Here is a 16,005-nt window from a genome sequence, read left to right on the forward strand (position 1 = left end):
CAATATTGTTCTTAAAGTGCTTAGAAATCACGGATCTGACCAATAGATAGTAAACTCCCTGGGGGGTAAATATCCCTGGGGACTTAGAGTCTGCCAGGCAGGAAGAACTCAGCATATTCAAGGAGAGGAGGAGAGTCAAAACATGGTTCAGTATGTCCAGCATCTTGTTAGGGTGATACAGAAGGTCAGAGGTTAGGGTGCAGCTGGAGCCACCTCCTTGTGCCCCCTGTAAGCCCCCTGAGTCCCAGCCAGGAACACCTGCTCAGGCCCAGGGATGGATGAGATGAGACTTCTCTGCCTCCCCTGGAGGCATTTCTGGGGTCTCTGGCTTTGATGTTCCTTTGGGCCCCCCCTTATCTTTTGCCTCCATGTTCAGCTCAGGTTGTTTTCATCACCACCTCCTTGTTGTTTAGCACGAAGTTGTGTCTGACTCTTTGCAACCCCATGGACTGCAGCACAGCAGGCTTCCCTGTCCTTCACCACCTCCTGCAGCTTGCTCAAACTCATGTCCATTGAGTCAGTGATACCATCCAACTATCTCATCCTTTATCTCCCCTTCTCCTTTTGCCCTCAATGTTTCCCAGCATCAGGGTCTTTTCTAATGAGTTGGCTCTTGGCATCAGGTGGCCAAAGTATTGGAGCTTCAGTTTCAGCATCAGTCCTTCCAATAAATATTCAGGGTTGATTTCCTTTAGGATTGACTGGTTTGATCTCCTTGCTAACAAGAACCCTTGTGGGTTTCCTTTTCACCTGAGTCCAGGGAGGGGAGAGGGGAGGACAGAGCTGAGGAATCCAGGGTACCACCCCCACTTAGCAGCTGAGGGCACGGAGAGTGACATGGAGCAGTGCCAAGGCTGGTATGCACCCAGCAGCAATGCTCAGTTTCCCAAGGGATCTGGTACATGCTGAACACCCTGAGATGAGATTTTCTGGCCAAAGAAACCTTTACAGTTACCACTCTTAGAAACCAGACTCTCCCTCATGGTGGCAACATATTTGTCGCAAAGACTGAGATCTTAAAAGGCCTTTCTGGTCCTCAGAAGCGGCTGATCACTGGAGTCCCTTTGCTCCTGTGGCCTCAAAAACGCTGAGCAGCCTGGACAGGCCTGTGCAAGGCAGGGAGACAGTGCTGTTGCTCCCAGAAACCGCCATGGCCTCCTTGTCCCTATCATTCAGCCATTCCTGGGCCAGGCAATAGAGCACGGTCCTTGTTGCTGGTGGAAAGGATGGCAGGGAAGAAAGTGAGGGAAGAAGGGTTCTGGGCTAGTGTTGTCATCTCTTCATCTTAACTTCCTGTCTTAGGACACATTTCCCTGCGGCCCTGCTGGGTGGAGAATCTTAACATATACCACTATATCCAACTCTTGGCAGACTTCCCTAAAATCACATCATGCCAATGAGACAAGACCTAATTTTGGGTTGCCTCATGTGGCTTTCACAAGCTCTACATCTCAGCTTCTGAATCCAAGAAGCAAGGTCAAGTGGGAGTTTAATAGCTGCCGGCTGGGATGGTGCAGAGGGCAGTCCTTTGAACTATGTCTCCAAGGTTCAAGGGAGGTTCCCACCATCCCTTAATTTAAAGGAGGAGACAGAGATAGCCTGGAGGCAAGTCCCATGGTTTCCTTTGTTCTAGGCAGCTCACTGAGGTCTCTTCACGTTCTCTAAGTCTTAGCACTTGCTGGCCCCTCAGCTGAGTTAGCATCCCCTCTCCCAAAAGCTCCTAAAAACCAGGTGCTCTGTCCTCAACAGATCCCAACATGCTAGAATGGAGAAATTGCTGGACTCTGAAGATAAGACCTAATGTCAGATCAGGTACAGGAAGTCACCTCAATTTTCTGGGTCATGCCATTACCACGGGAAAGCTTTCTTCACTAAACACACACACAGGGACTTTCCTGGTGGTCCAGTGGTTAAGAATCTGCCTTTCAATGCAGGGGACCAGGGTTTGATCCCTGGTTGGGGAACTAAGATCCTACAAGCCTCAGAGCTACTAAGCCTGCACCATAACTAGAGAGCCCAGGCACTACAAGGAAAGATCCACAGGACACAGAAAAATCTTCATGACAAAACTAAGACCTAATGCAGCTAAAAAAATGAATATTTACACACAAACACATACACACAACCACAGAGGAGGAGGATAAAGAAGGCAATATTGAGCTCTCCTGGAAGGAGCATGAAACACCAGTTTGCTTGTTTCACTAGAGAGGACTCAGGTATGGGATCCTGAAACTGACTCTGTCCCAAAAAGGAGCCATTTTTCCTGGGTCCCCCCAGACTGCCTGCTCCCATCTTAAGTGCCATTTGTGTGCGTGCATGTTCAGTCACTTTAGTCATGTCCGACTCTTTGCAACTGCATGGACTGTAGCCCACCAGGCTTCTCTATCCATGAATTCTCCAGGTAAAAATATTGAAGTGGGTTGCCATGCCCTTCTCCAGGGGATCTTCCCGACCCAGGGATTGAAACTGCATTTCCTGCACTGGCAGGCAGTTTCTTTACCTCTGAGCCACCTGGGAAGACCTAAGTGCCACTGCTGCTGCTGCTGCTGCTAAGTCACTTCAGTCGTGTCCGACTCTGTGGGACCCCAGAGACAGCAGCCCACCAGGTTCTGCCGTCCCCGGGATTCTCCAGGCAAGAACACTGGAGTGGGTTGCCATTTCAATAAATGTCCCTCAGATTCTCCAATGTGGAATTCAAACCCCTCAGCCTTTTGCATCCTCTTATGGGAGTCTCTGCCAGACCTGGACCGTCTTGCAGCTGTGCATCTCCCACGGACAGAGTGCAGAGACAGAAGTTTCATTTTATTTGTTTTTCTTTCTTCCCCCTTTCCTGACCATACATGCTATCTAATCCAGAAAACATCCAGATCGTAAAAACATTGCCTTTGAAGCCAGAGGCAGGAGAAAGAAAGGGATGCAACCTAAACTGCTTCTCTCCAGCCATTCACCCTGGGGAGAAATCTTCCTCTCCTAAACTCTGCCCCACACACGTGCACAAGATGGCTTTGTGGGGTCTTCCTGAGGCAGCAGAAAATCCCAAGGTTTCTGAGTACCCCCCTCGCCGCTCATCCTCCTCTGCACACACATTTGGTACACGCCAATGTGAGCATCAGGGCTTACCTGGTGGCTCACAAGGAGAAGAATCTGCTTGCAATGCAGAAGAACCGGGTTTGATCCCTGGGTGGGGAAGATCCCCTGGAGAAGGGCATGGCAACTCACTCCAGTATTCTTGCTTGGGAAATTCCATGGACAGAGGTGCCTGAGGGCTATAGTCCACGGGGTCTCAAAGAGCCAGACACTATTAAAGCGATTTAGCACAATGTGAGCAAGAGATTTACTTTCAGTGCTGAGCCTTGATGTCGGAGCAGTCAAAGATGTCCTGTTCATCTGTTCTACATAATTTTATAAGTCAATTTTAATGTAGTCAATTTGACAATGGCGGTGGAGATCCAGAGTGACAGAGGTGGTAGGGATTCCCTCCCATCTGTTTTCAGTTACAATTACCCCCTTGCACCAGAGTGAGCAGACAAGAGGGAAGCTGTCACAGGCATCATTGCCTGACCCCTTGGCCATGTACCTGGGCCAACGGTTCATGACCCTTCTGCATGGACAACTCAGCCTCCTGCTGGGTTTCTGCCCTTGGAGCTGATGGAAAGGGGATGAGACTGACATAAATTGAGCTCCTACTATGTTTCACATGCTTTGACTTATACTCACTCTTGTAATTTTCATAAAAATTCTATGTGGGACACAAAAAATCTTACAGATGAGACAACTGAGGCTCAGAGAGGCTAAGTGACTTGCCCAGTATCACACACAACTCTTATGTAGCAGAGGTGAGATGTGAACGCTGGTCTGATTCCCAAATATACATTCTTTCTGCTGTCCCCTCCCAGACTCATCCATAGTACTGGCAAGCATGAAAAAAATCTATGCTTTACCTCTATTAGGATTTACCTACTCTCTCTACTAGAGCTGAAGGTTGCCATCCAGGTGAGAAAGAACTGCTTTGGGAGCCTAAGAGCAGGTGGCATAGGCTGGAGTGTTTTGGGAGAAAGAATCTGTGTCCAGGTGACACCTCACTGGAGACGTCACAGGACACTGCCACAGCCTTGCCCCTCCCTTGGCTAGCCAGGTTTTAGCAGGTAAGAGGTAGCTAGCTCTTGGGTAGATATCTTGTTTGAGGAACCTTCCAGAGGAAGATGAGGAATGGTGTTCCAAGAGCTTCAGAGATAAGGGCAGGGGACCCCTGGCATCCTGTCCTTCTGAAACTGAAGGAGGTCCCTGATTGATGAGACCGGCCTCTCCAGGCCCTGGAATGCACACCTGCCTCCTGTCCAGGAGTCTCTCCTGATGTGGCATCAAACATGCTGGGTGGCTACAGTGACTGGTGGCACCTGCAATCTTCCCATTTAAATGTCCCAAGCTGAAACTGAGCTCCAATCCTTTGGACACCTAATTCGAAGAGCTGACTCATTGGAAAAGACCCTGATGTTGGGAAAGACTGAAGGCAAAAGGAGAAGGAGGCAACAGAGAATGAGATGGTTGGATGGCATCACCAACTCAATGCACATGAATCTGAGGAAACTCTGGGAGATAGTAAAGGACAGAGGAGCCTGGCGTGCTGCAGTCCATGGGTTGCAGAGTCAGACACGACTTAGCAACTGAATAGCAACAACAAATCTTCTCATTTAAACTGAGCACATGTGAGACAGAGGCAGAGACCTCATTTCTCATTTTTGAAAGACGGCAACTGGTAACTACAGCCAATGGCCACGTAAACCTTACTCTCATGTTAGCCAGGAGCCCCTCAGAACTCTTAAGACAAAGGAACCATCAGAGGAAGAGAAGGAAATAAAGCATCTGAAGCACTCAGAGAAACAAGACAAGAGAGAAAAATGGAGACTGTGGGTATCAGCTGTCTCTGGCATACAAGGAGAAAGCCTCAAAGACTGAGAGCATCCCACCACTGACAAGCTCTCAGACATGCCCTTGGGCAAACCTTCCTGAGGCCCCAGGTTGGAGGACCTGATGCATCCTACTAGCCCCCAGTCCTTGTCTGCAATTAGCAGTGGGTGAATGAAAGGAGTCTGAAGTGGGAGCACCAGTCCTGGTTCTACACAAACTAGCTGTGGGACCCTGAGCAAGTAAGTCCCTTTCCTGCCTAAGTCTCTGTCTCCATCCATTAAAAAACAACAACAACAAAAAGCCCTGGGCTTCCCTGGTGGTCCTATGGTTAAGAATTCATCTTGCAATGCAAGGGACACCGGTTCGATTCCTGGTCTGGGAAGATACCACATACTGCGGAGCAACCAAGCCTAAGGGTCGCAACTACTGAAGCCTATGCACAGAGCCTGTGCACTGAAAGAAGAGAAGCCACTGCAATGAGAAGTTCGCACACTGCAAAGAAGAGCAGTCCCTACTCGTGCAACGAGAGAAAGCCCTCATGTAGCAATGAAGACCCATCACAGCCAAAAGATCCCTCCCCCTCCCCCACCCACTCCCTCATCCTCCTTGATTTCTTCCAGGTCCAAAGCTATGAGGTGTTGCCTGTATCTTTTGTCATAAATAAGGCCTAGACCCTGCACACTGACCTCTGACCTTTGAACCTGGACTAGGAACTCCTCTTTCCTTGAAGCCTCGGCCACACTATGTTTCCAGACTGCGTGGGATCTCTGGGAATGTGTTCCATCAACTGGGACATGGGAGGAGACTAGAAAAGCATTCTAATAAATGTTATTTCTAGAAAGAAGCCTCTCTACCTCAAATCCATCCTACACTCCGTTGCTAGATGAACTTCTCAAAACCAAGGTCTGTTCAATGTCACTCTTCTCCCTAGGACTTCAGTGGCTCCACGCTGCCTGCCGAACTCTGAGCCAGGCACACAAGACCATTCTTGATCTAACTCAACTTGCTTTTGTCTCCCTGCCATTTCGGGTCCCTATCTGTGCCACCCACTCCCCCATCTCTTTGAATCACACCCAACCCACAGGGTCCTTCTCAAATCTTCCAAGATGATTTTAGACCAGCTGGGCTTTGTACTGTGGTTTTGTAAAATGTGTCTGTCTCCTGTCCCAATACAGGATGCTCCAGGATTCAGCAGAGTATTTGACACGAACCTAGCATTCTGTGACTTTAAAAGAATGAAACTAAAAGAGAATGAATTGTGTTCCTGGATTCTGATACAGCAGCTCTTAGGGGTAAGCAGAAAAAAGACTTGAGGAAGGTTTTGTTGCAGATAGATTGGGATTTAAGGAGATTCCCTAGCGGTCCATTGGTTAGAACTCTGTGCTTTCACTGCCAAGGGCACAGGTTTGATCCCTGGTCAGGGAACTAAGATCCCTGTAAGCCCTGTGGTGTGGTCAAAAAAAAAAGATATTTAAGGGTCCTTTCCACCCAGAGACTTTGTGTTTTATGCAGAGTAGGTTGCACTTCTTCAAAGAAGGCTCTTTAATTTCCTAATAAATCTTGGAACGCTGGCCTTGATGGTCCTGTGACAGCTCTACCATAGAAGTGAGTCTATCATCTAGAGAAGGTTCTAAGTCAGCAGATGGCTGAGGCAAGGCTAGGAGGCCTGGGGACACTGACAGCCCTGCACTCCTGGTTATCCTTGTAGATGAGACATCGGCTCGGGAAAAGCCAAGCACCCTGTCCTTGCCTGACTGCAGCTGGCCCGGAGCCTTTGAGCAGGGCAGCTGCAGGCCCTCTGAGGGGAGGGGCGCTGGCAGCTGGGGTGCCTTCCTGGGTCCCTAGGCTGGGGTCCTCCCTTCTCTGTGCAGGTGGAGGGCTGGGGACTCTGCCCACTGGCTCTTGTTTTCCCCACCTGCCTGCAGTGCGGTTTGCCTGCCGGCGCCGACAAGGCGTAGGGGCTGGGGGAATTTGATCAGCAAGGAGGGGGAGGTTGTCTCCCTGAGATATGAACACAGTCTAATCCCTCCCTCCCTCCTCCAGGGCAGGCAGGCTTGCTGCTGAGATGCTGGGCAGGCGGGGGAGCAGACAGGAGCTGAGGCTGAATTAGCTGAAGGTTACCATGGGTCAAGAGGTGCCCTGGTTGCCTAACTGTCCTTCTGAACCTGTGCTGCCCTGACCTCTTGACTGCTAAGGTGCTGAGGCAGATGTGGCCCAGGCATCCTCCAGGCGCTGTCTCTGAGCGATTGGTGGAAGGTCAAGGGCAGGTTCAGGGCTCCTTCACCCAGACTTATGCCCTTTGATATTCTCAGCATGGTTCCCTGGTGTCCCTACCTCCCTAGCTGTGCAGAGGCTTCTGTTCACAGGGTTTTCCCATTATCTTTCTTGAGAAAAGGGTGGGAGGGAAAGGAGGCCAGGTCATGGGCCCACCAGGTTTTAAGCCAGCTGGGGTTGGCACTGAGTTCTTCCAACCTCTCCCAAGAGACCAAAAAAATGTTATCAGTGACTCAGAGAGCCTCCTGTCAAGGTCACTCTGTTCTGCCTGATGCTGTCTCTGCTGTTTGACGAGAACTGACTCTGCTGTCCACCTCCCACCAGCTCCAGTGCACTGCCCAGGCACTGGGTGACCTCTCTCCATAACAGTCTTGACCCCTGGCTGGAGATCACGGGGCCTTCCATGCCAGGACAGAGGGCCTCCAGGTTTCTGCTTCCTTCGCTGTTCTGTTCTTTTGTGGTATTAACCCTTTCCCTCCCTGAAACTTCCTCACCCAGATAGGAGACCAAGCCCTGAAAGCTCCCTTGGGATTCCTCCTCTTCTCATGTGCCTGAGATCCCAGACCCTATGGTCCTAGGGCAGCAGGTAAGGAAGTGTTAGTCTCTCAGTAGCCCCCCATACTCCTCTGTCCATGGAATTCTTCAGGTAAGAATACCTGAGTCGGTAGTCATTCCCTTCTCCAGGGGATCTTCTCCACCTAGGGATCAAATCTGGATCTCCTGAATTGCAGGTGGATTCTTTACTGTCTGAGCCACCAGGGAGGGAGACCTGAAATGGCTGGCTAGGAAGGACCACCATAGCCCTCACTACCCTCAATCTCGACTATGTGGGGCTCAGCCCTGAGTATGTCCAGGGCCTGGTGCTAGGCACAGGGGGCATGACACACTTTCCTTTTCAAGAAGTTTATCTCCGAGAATTCCTGGGCAGTTCAGTGGTTAGGACTCCAGGCTTTCACTGCTGAGGGTCTGGGTTCAATCCCTGGGTGGGGAACTAAGATCCCACCCTTGCAATATTGCTAAAAATAAAATTTTAAAAGTTTATCAACTAGGCAGGGAGGAAGGATATATAAGTTACATTTTAATTCATGGGAACAGATGTTCAAGGGAGAAATAAAGGACCAGACTGGGCAGGGCAGCCCCAATAGTGAGCATACCCCTCTCACCCTGGAAGGCCTGGGTCTCCTAATAGTCCAGCACCCACTCACCTATGGCCCATTGCCCCACCACCCAGGGTGGCTGGGGTCACAGGGACAGGTGCTGGCAAGCCTGAGCTTTGTTCTCCTGCCTCCCTTGCTTTCTCTTACCTCCTTCCCTCTCCCCTTTCCTTGCATGCCTATGCTCAATTCTCTCTCTTCAGCAGGAATATAATGTTCGGCTGCTTTCCACCCACTCTCTGAATGCTGCCAGCGAATAATGACTAAGGTGGTGGGTGGAAGTACAGCAAGTTGAGACCAATTTAGCAGTCCGGGGTGCCAGGAGGAGGGTGATTTAGCAGCAAATAGCTTTGCAAACAGCAAGGAGAGTGAAGATGCCCCCAAAGCCAACAGACCAGTGAGCCAGGTGCACAGCCCTGCCCAGGTGCCTAGGGCAGGGACTGCCTCAGCTGCCTGGCAGCCTGTGCAGGGAGGTTAGGTCATGTGAGGGGCAGGACTTGTCCTGAAATGCCAATTCATTTTCAGAGTCATGCCCACCCCCAATCTCAGCTCTATTTTGGACGTCTTTGAGGGGTCCACGTTCCTGTACACCCCTGGGGCTGGCAGTTTCACTAGTTAGGTCCTTCTTCTAATGGATGCTGGGGCCTCAGAGGATCTACAGCCCTGAGGGGCTGATGGGAACTGGAAAGACTGCTCTGGGCATGGAAGAAACAGAGGTCCTGTGGTTTTGGGGGAGGGGGCTGCCCCCAGCATGCTGTGGACCATGGCCCAGAGAGAGGCCAACCCAGGTGGACACTGGTGTGGGGCTTGCAGGGCAGGCCAGCTGGGAGTCTTGAGGACTGGTATTATGGGATATGACTGCAAGTGTGGTGGGTATCAGAGGAGAGCTTACCTGAGATGAAGAGATGATGAGAATGCATGGGATGTGTGTGTGTGTGTGTATGCGTGTGCGCGCGCGCGCGTGCATGTGTGCACATGTCTGCCCACAGTCATCTTAAAGGCAGTTCTCTTCTTCCACAGTGATTAGCTGACATGGAAGCAAATCTGTGGGTGATCTGGGGAGGGCGGCTCTTTCCTGCCTTTGTTCCAGACGCTGGACGAAACCCACATCACATCTGTTCAGACACCAATTTGGCCTGTCACTTATGAAGAAAAATCACCTCTCTGCTGGACTGATTAGGACAATTAGTTTTAGCTGTTAGGGTACGTATGCACCCGCACATAAACACACACACTCACTCTCTCCTCTGTCTCTTTCACCCTCTCCCCATTCCCCGCCCCGCCCCCCCCCACCCCCGACTCCCTTGCCTCCCCTACTTGGAGCCCCACTGCACTCTCTTGCCACCAACCCTCCATCCAATTCTGTCATCTGGGAGGCAGCCTCCGTATGTGACCACCCCTGAAGTCTGGTTTCCACACGCTGCTCACACTACCAACGAAGAGACCGCTAATCCCATTTTAGTTTAGGACTTTGTTGCATATGGATAAGGTGGGAACACTGAATTAGATTATAGATGAAAACTCGGTATTCCAATGAAACGTCATTAATTCAGACTCTGTGAAGACAAAATCTGCATAATTTCAACACGGCATGGACTAAACCTTATGAGTTGACTAGCTATAAAGAGAAAGAACCGACATAAAATACATTTCATTCCTTAAAGTGCATCTCAAGTGGAGATGCCATTATGCCAGATACTTATTTCTTGTTTATTGAGCTTAAGCTATATGCATAACGAGTGCTTGGGGATAAGAAGGGGGCGAACAGAAAAAGGGGAGAAAAGTCTAAGACTTTCATCAAGCTTGAATTATAATAAATATGGAAGTAAACAAGTTCTTATAATTTTAAAAATCTTTATTCTTTCCGTACGTTAAACACTTGACAACAATTCACTGAACCTAAATCTATTTACTTAATTCGGCTGCGTGGTTACTGCTCAGATTGGGAGTCAAGATAGCCCAGTTCAACCCTGAGCATTCCACTTAAAGTCTTGGGTAAAACTCCTTTACTTCTCATCTAATTTTCTCATCTGTCAAATTGCAGAAGAAATCTCAGAGTTGTAAATAATAATAATAATCCTTTTGAAGTTAAAAAGTGCTATTAAAATCATTACAATAGGAAACCCAGGGATGGTCAGGCTGTCTGGTGGGAGCCTATCATCTGGCAGGAAGTAAGAAAGAGAAGTAGGATGAAGATTGCAGGTACACAGGCAACTATGCAAAGCAGCAGCAGCTAGAAGCCCAACTCACCCCACCTGACTCTGGATGACAGTCAGCAGGCCGACTTTTCCGGACCCCTGGAAGAGCCCATCCGTGGCTAAGCACTCACTCTGCTGGAGGCAGTTGTAAAGAGCAGAGTTACCTCCCACCCGGCATTGCCCAGTTTTGTCTGGTCTGCATGGCTGGTCAAGCCAGTTTAAAGGAGGTAACAGGCTCCCTCCAGGGGCTCCCCTTGGAGAGAGAGACTCATCTCCTGGACTGTGAACTTGCATCTGGGAGCTATGACCTTGTTGCTGCTATGCTTCCTCTCTATAGGAAAGGTATAAATTCCTTCCTTAGGTTCAACTTCAAGGTCTCATTCACAGCCACCTCCACCCTAGAGTCTTCTAGCTTACCTCCCTCCTGGGGAACAGCTGCCATATTCAAAGTTGTCCCGATCTAGTTTTCAACGTACTTGTCACTGACTCATGGGGGCTGGCTCCTCCTCAATCCTCATCACAAGTTTTATTTAGCAAGACCATTATTTAGTCATTTTGTTTATCCCCCATCACCTTGGCACCTTGCATGGATAAGACTTTTAATAATGAAGCAACTTAGGACGCATGCACCTCCATATAAGGTGCCAGGGAGATGAGGGATAAACTGGGCTTCCCTGTTGGCACAGTGGTAAACAATCTGCCTGGTAATACAGGAGATGCGAGTTTGATTCCTGAGTTGGGAAGATCCCCTGGAAAAGAAAATGGCAATCTATTATAGTATTCTTGCCTGGAAAATTCCATGGACAGAGGAGCCTGGTGGGTTATAATCCATGGGGTCATAAAATAGGCAGACACGACTGAGCAAAAGAATGAAAGAACGCGACACATGAGATTTTCAAACTTGGGTGATGATCTTTGAAAGGAAAATGAAAATCATCAAGGATCCCTGAGAAAGCATGTGAAATACTGACATGAGGAATAACGGGGTGGTGCAAAGAGCATGGGAAAGGAGTCACCGGACTCTGAACCGTGTGACCTTGGGCAAATCACAGCCTGATGACCTCCCCAAGCATGGGAGCAACTCATACTCCCAGCAGAACTGTGAGAGTGTCCATTCCAGAACAGTGTTTTTTAAACTGCAGCAGCACAAAAATCTATTCAAAAGCCAGATCAGTGACCCACCATGTAAATCGTCTTAAGATGTCCCAGGCAGTTGGAAAGATTTCCCAGGTTTGTTGGCCAGACCCCAGAAACACCTCATCACTGCCCTGGAACCACTGCCCCCTGGGGGTTCCAACTGCAGGATTTTGAAACCTCAAATCTAGATCACACCTATCACCTCCTACTTGTATAATTATACTTCTCGGTCGAAGGACCTGGAGATATAGTGCGTAGGCTGGCAGGGTGGATGGAGGCTGGGTTTTCTTTAGGCTCCCAAACTACTGGAGGCAGGAATCAGGATGGAGGAGCTCCAGTTAGGCAGAAGCCCTGAAACAGCTGGCCCAGTAATACAGACAGGAAAATCAGAGGTCATGCCAGTCAAGTGTCCTTCAGCAGAAACCTGATGCTGGGAAAAGTGCTCCCACCAAGTCTCTGATACCTCTTTTCTGTCCAGTTATTTTATTAAACACGCATTTCCTAAGGACTTCCTCCTAGAAGCCAAACACTACTCTGAACTGGGAATTGATGACATAATCTCTGCCTGTAGGAACTTTGGAGGCTCTTCAGGAGCCTGTGGGTAAATGTCAGGAGAGCAAGGAATGACGGGAAGGCAGGTGACCCAGACTTAAAGAGAGAAGGGACAAATTGTTGGAGGAGTTGCTCCTGTATGGTTAAAACCTGAAGTACAAACGGGGGCTAATTGGGTGGAGGTAGAGGAAGAGGGCAAGAATATTTTGCACAGAAGAAACATGTTCAAAAGTAACAGAAGAATGTGCAAAGAGCCAGGGTCAGCGCTAAGCTGAGCTGAGACCCTTGCTTCTCCATTTCCTATCCTAGCAATGGGATTGACGTCTCCTCCTCTAATAATCATACATACCCTGTGGGGCTGTGCTGAGAATTAAAGGAGATAATGAGCCAAAAGTACTGGGCACACAGGGTACTTAGTGAAGGGTATTAAATGTTGCTAAATATTTCCCACTACACTAGTCTGTAAGCTGTGTAACCACTGGCTTGCCATCACAGGTTTATTCATCCTTGTAGACTCACTTTTAGGCCCAGGGCCTTGCCTTTTGTAGACACCGAATGAATATTTTTAAAATGAATGTTGAAAAAGTGCAAAGGAGTATATCTATGTTTTGGGGATCAGAAAGCCATTTTTCCATAGCTAGAGCCCATCTATCTCTGTGGCCATATAGGCAGATGCATGGTTTCTCGAAATAGCTCAGCAAATTTTCCCCTCACATGGTCCCAATGCACTGGCTCTCCCCAAGCCACACTACCCAGCCGCCCCCCTTCAACGGCAACTATCCTGACACATATCCACAGGGACGCATGGGCAGACAAGGGGCTCTTCCTATAGACAGACAGGAGCAGAAGCTGAACTATTAAAACAGGTTCTACCTTGTGAAGCACAGAGGCTGCCATCAACATTCAAAAACCCCACCATCTCAAATGTCCCATCCTCCCTCTTGCTCACATGCTGGAACCTTCAAAGAGACACCCTTCTTTTCCAACCTGAGTTTCTTCTCATCACCAACAGATGAGTGTCCCCGGCTCACATCCACCCAGCCCTGATCCCTTCTGCTTGGACTCCTATTTGTTATGCCTGACTTTGCTCCCATGAACTGTGGACCTCAGGAAAGTCCTGCCGCTCTGTGGCCTCACTTTTTTCACTGTCAGAACACAGAGAGTCAGCGATGCTCCATGCTCACCTGGTAGTTATGTCTCAAGGGTAAGGGAGATAACAAATGAGATAACGTCTATGATGCACAGAAAACACCTCAAGAAGAAAGGCTCTGGATAAATACAAGGTGTAAACGCCACACCTGATTAGCGTGTATGCCTCTGTCCACAGACTTCAACCATAGATTCCTCTCTCCTCCATCCCTGAACATAAACACCCTTCCTGCCTGTAATCACTGTCTCTGCTACACATCTTCACGTGCGTACATATACCCACAGACTTTCAGCACCTATATTTCCCCCAACATGCCCAGGGAAAATTTTTTTTTTAACTCAGAGGAAGCTCAGGTTACAAACACTCCCTTGCCCCTACACACAGGCTCTTTTTCAGGACGCAGGAAGAAGTGCCAAGCAGACAGCTTATCTCTCAAGCAGGGCATTTCAGCTCCCACCATGTGGCTTCAGGAGATCCTTACCTGGCACAGCTCCTGCCAAGGGCTTTCCAGGACGAGGTAACTCCTTACTAGTTTGCCAGTACCCAAGACCAGAACAGAGCAGCTGATGGCAGCGAGAGGATGTGGCTGGAAGGCCAGAGCAAGGACCCAGACACTTTAGATGCTCAGCGCCCTAAGTACTGCTCATTCCTGGGAAATTAAGGCCCCGAAATCAACGAATCAGGAGCACTTTCCTAGGCACGACACAATCGTGAGCAAGCAGACCGCTCAGGTCCTCCCAGTTTAGTCCTTTCCACTTGGAGCAGCAACCGGAAAGCCTGTAGTGGTTGGTGTCTGTTGCTGCTGAGTTCTGTGCTCTAAAGGCTGGAGTTAAGCGTGTGGAAGGGTGAGTGTGTGTGTGTAGGGGAGTGGGGAGAGAGTGAGGGGCTGGCTGCCTGTGGTGGGTGAGGGAAAGAAATGAATGTGATATGTGTGTAGGTGGGAGACTGTGTGTGTGTTGCTTTGGCTGAATGAGTCCAGGCAGTGCTAATTTGCTTCACTCGTGTCCGACTCTGTGAGACCTTGTGGACTGTAGTCCTCCAGGCTCCTCTGTCCATAGGATTCTCCAGGCAAGGATACTGGAGTGGGTTGCCATGCCTTCCTCCAGGGGATCTTCCTAAGCCAGGGACCGAACCGGTGTCTCTTACCTCTAACCTGCATTGGCAGGGAGGTTCTTTACCACCAGCGCCACCTGGGTAGCCCCAAGCAGGCAGGGGGCCACTTAAATACCCAGGTTCATCACCCACCTTCTCTATCGATCTCAGCCCCTGTGACCTATTCCTTCAGTGGAACATTCTAAACCTCCAGCTGCACCCGTGTCCCCGCCACCAGTGCAGACACACACAGCCCGTCTCTAAAGTTCCAGACAGCAAAGTTCAGTGGCCCGGCCGCGGCTGTCAGACCCTGCCTGAACATCTCCCGCTTCCTCATTTCTGGACTTCAGTGTCACCCAACAACTCTGCCCTCGTAGATCAGACTCGGGACGGGGAGTAGATAAACCCGGTCTGTAGGAGACAAAGCCGGAAGGACGGGCGCACCCTCCTTTCTTCCAGGCGGGGACCAGACTCGCCGCACGAGCCCGGGCAGAGGGGAGACCCTGACAGTTACATGCGGAGACAAAGACACCTGGACAGACGCCGGCACAGACAGACAAAGACCCACTGACGCGCTGGCACGCCGCGGGGAGCGCAGTTTCCCGGGAGCCCGGCTCCCTCCTTGGAAACTGAGCGAGACCCCTGTCCACCTCACCTTATCTGTCCCTGCTCCTGGGGCTGACTTCAGGTTTTTTTCTTTTCTTTTCTTTTCCAGTGTGTTTGGCGATGTGCTCCCGTCTCTCTTCTCGCGCTGGCCGGGCGGGTCCCGAGATTGCTCTCGGCTCCGGCTCGCTAGATGAGGCGAGCAGAGAAACTTTCTACCTCGCCTCCCGCCCGGCGCCGCCCGGCCGCCTGCCCGCTCGCTGGCTCCCTGAGCGCCGGCCCCAGCGCGGGTCCGGGAGCCTCGGGCAGGCGGGAGGGCAGGGCGGGGCGGGCGGACCGGGGCGGGGTTGGGGCCGCTCATTGGCCGGGGCGGGGCGGGGCGGGGCGGGGCGGGGCCGGCGCCGGCGCCGGCGCCGCTCGTTGGCTAGGGCTGCCGGCGGCTCTTCCCAGCGGCTCGGCGGCCTTTGTTCCCAACTGACAGCTGGGGTTGCCCTCCACCTCCCGCTCGCCTGCATCCGCCTACCGCGCGGGGTCCCGACTCCCCCAACTCTTCGATCTCACTTTCAGCAGATCCCTCCGGGTAGCCCCGTCTGCTCGATCTTTTTCTCCCCCCTCTTTTTCTTCCCCCATTCCTTTTTTGTCTTTTTCTTATTTCCCCCTTCTTTTCACAGCCTTCTTACAATGTTTCATTTTCCCCAGCACCATCTCCCCACTTCAGTCCCCTGGATTTCTAGGTTCAAAGAAGGTACCAGCAGCCTGGTAAGAGGCATTGGCTCGCCAGGATTGCAGGTTGGAGCCTAGACCACTGGCACTCCCACTCCGAAAAGTTTCAGGTGAAAGTTGAGGACTGTTTATAGCTAGTAATCTTACCCAGTACCTTTCTAACACTATCATTTTCTCCACCACCCACTTTCAACTTCTAGCATTTGAGGTAGGA

The 16,005-nt window shown here is 50.5% G+C and overlaps 1 protein-coding gene across 2 annotated transcripts in view; it reads right to left on the reverse strand.

The window, feature by feature from the left end:
• The window catches only part of LZTS1 (leucine zipper tumor suppressor 1), a 67,634-nt gene extending 52,239 nt beyond the window's left edge, over nt 1–15,395 (reverse strand). The window contains exon 1 of one of the 2 annotated variants that reach the window (XM_086414399.1): nt 15,121–15,395. The gene's annotated coding sequence lies outside the window, so the exon portion shown is untranslated. The remainder of the gene's footprint in view (nt 1–15,120) is intronic. The other variant, XM_086414400.1, reaches the window with a different exon arrangement.
• Between the last annotated feature and the right edge of the window lie 610 nt (nt 15,396–16,005).

The sequence above is a fragment of the Bos grunniens genome, chromosome 8 (genome assembly GCF_055505025.1).
Source record: "Bos grunniens cultivar Pamir isolate PY7600 chromosome 8, Bosgru_T2T1.0, whole genome shotgun sequence".
NCBI lineage: Eukaryota > Metazoa > Chordata > Mammalia > Artiodactyla > Bovidae > Bos > Bos grunniens.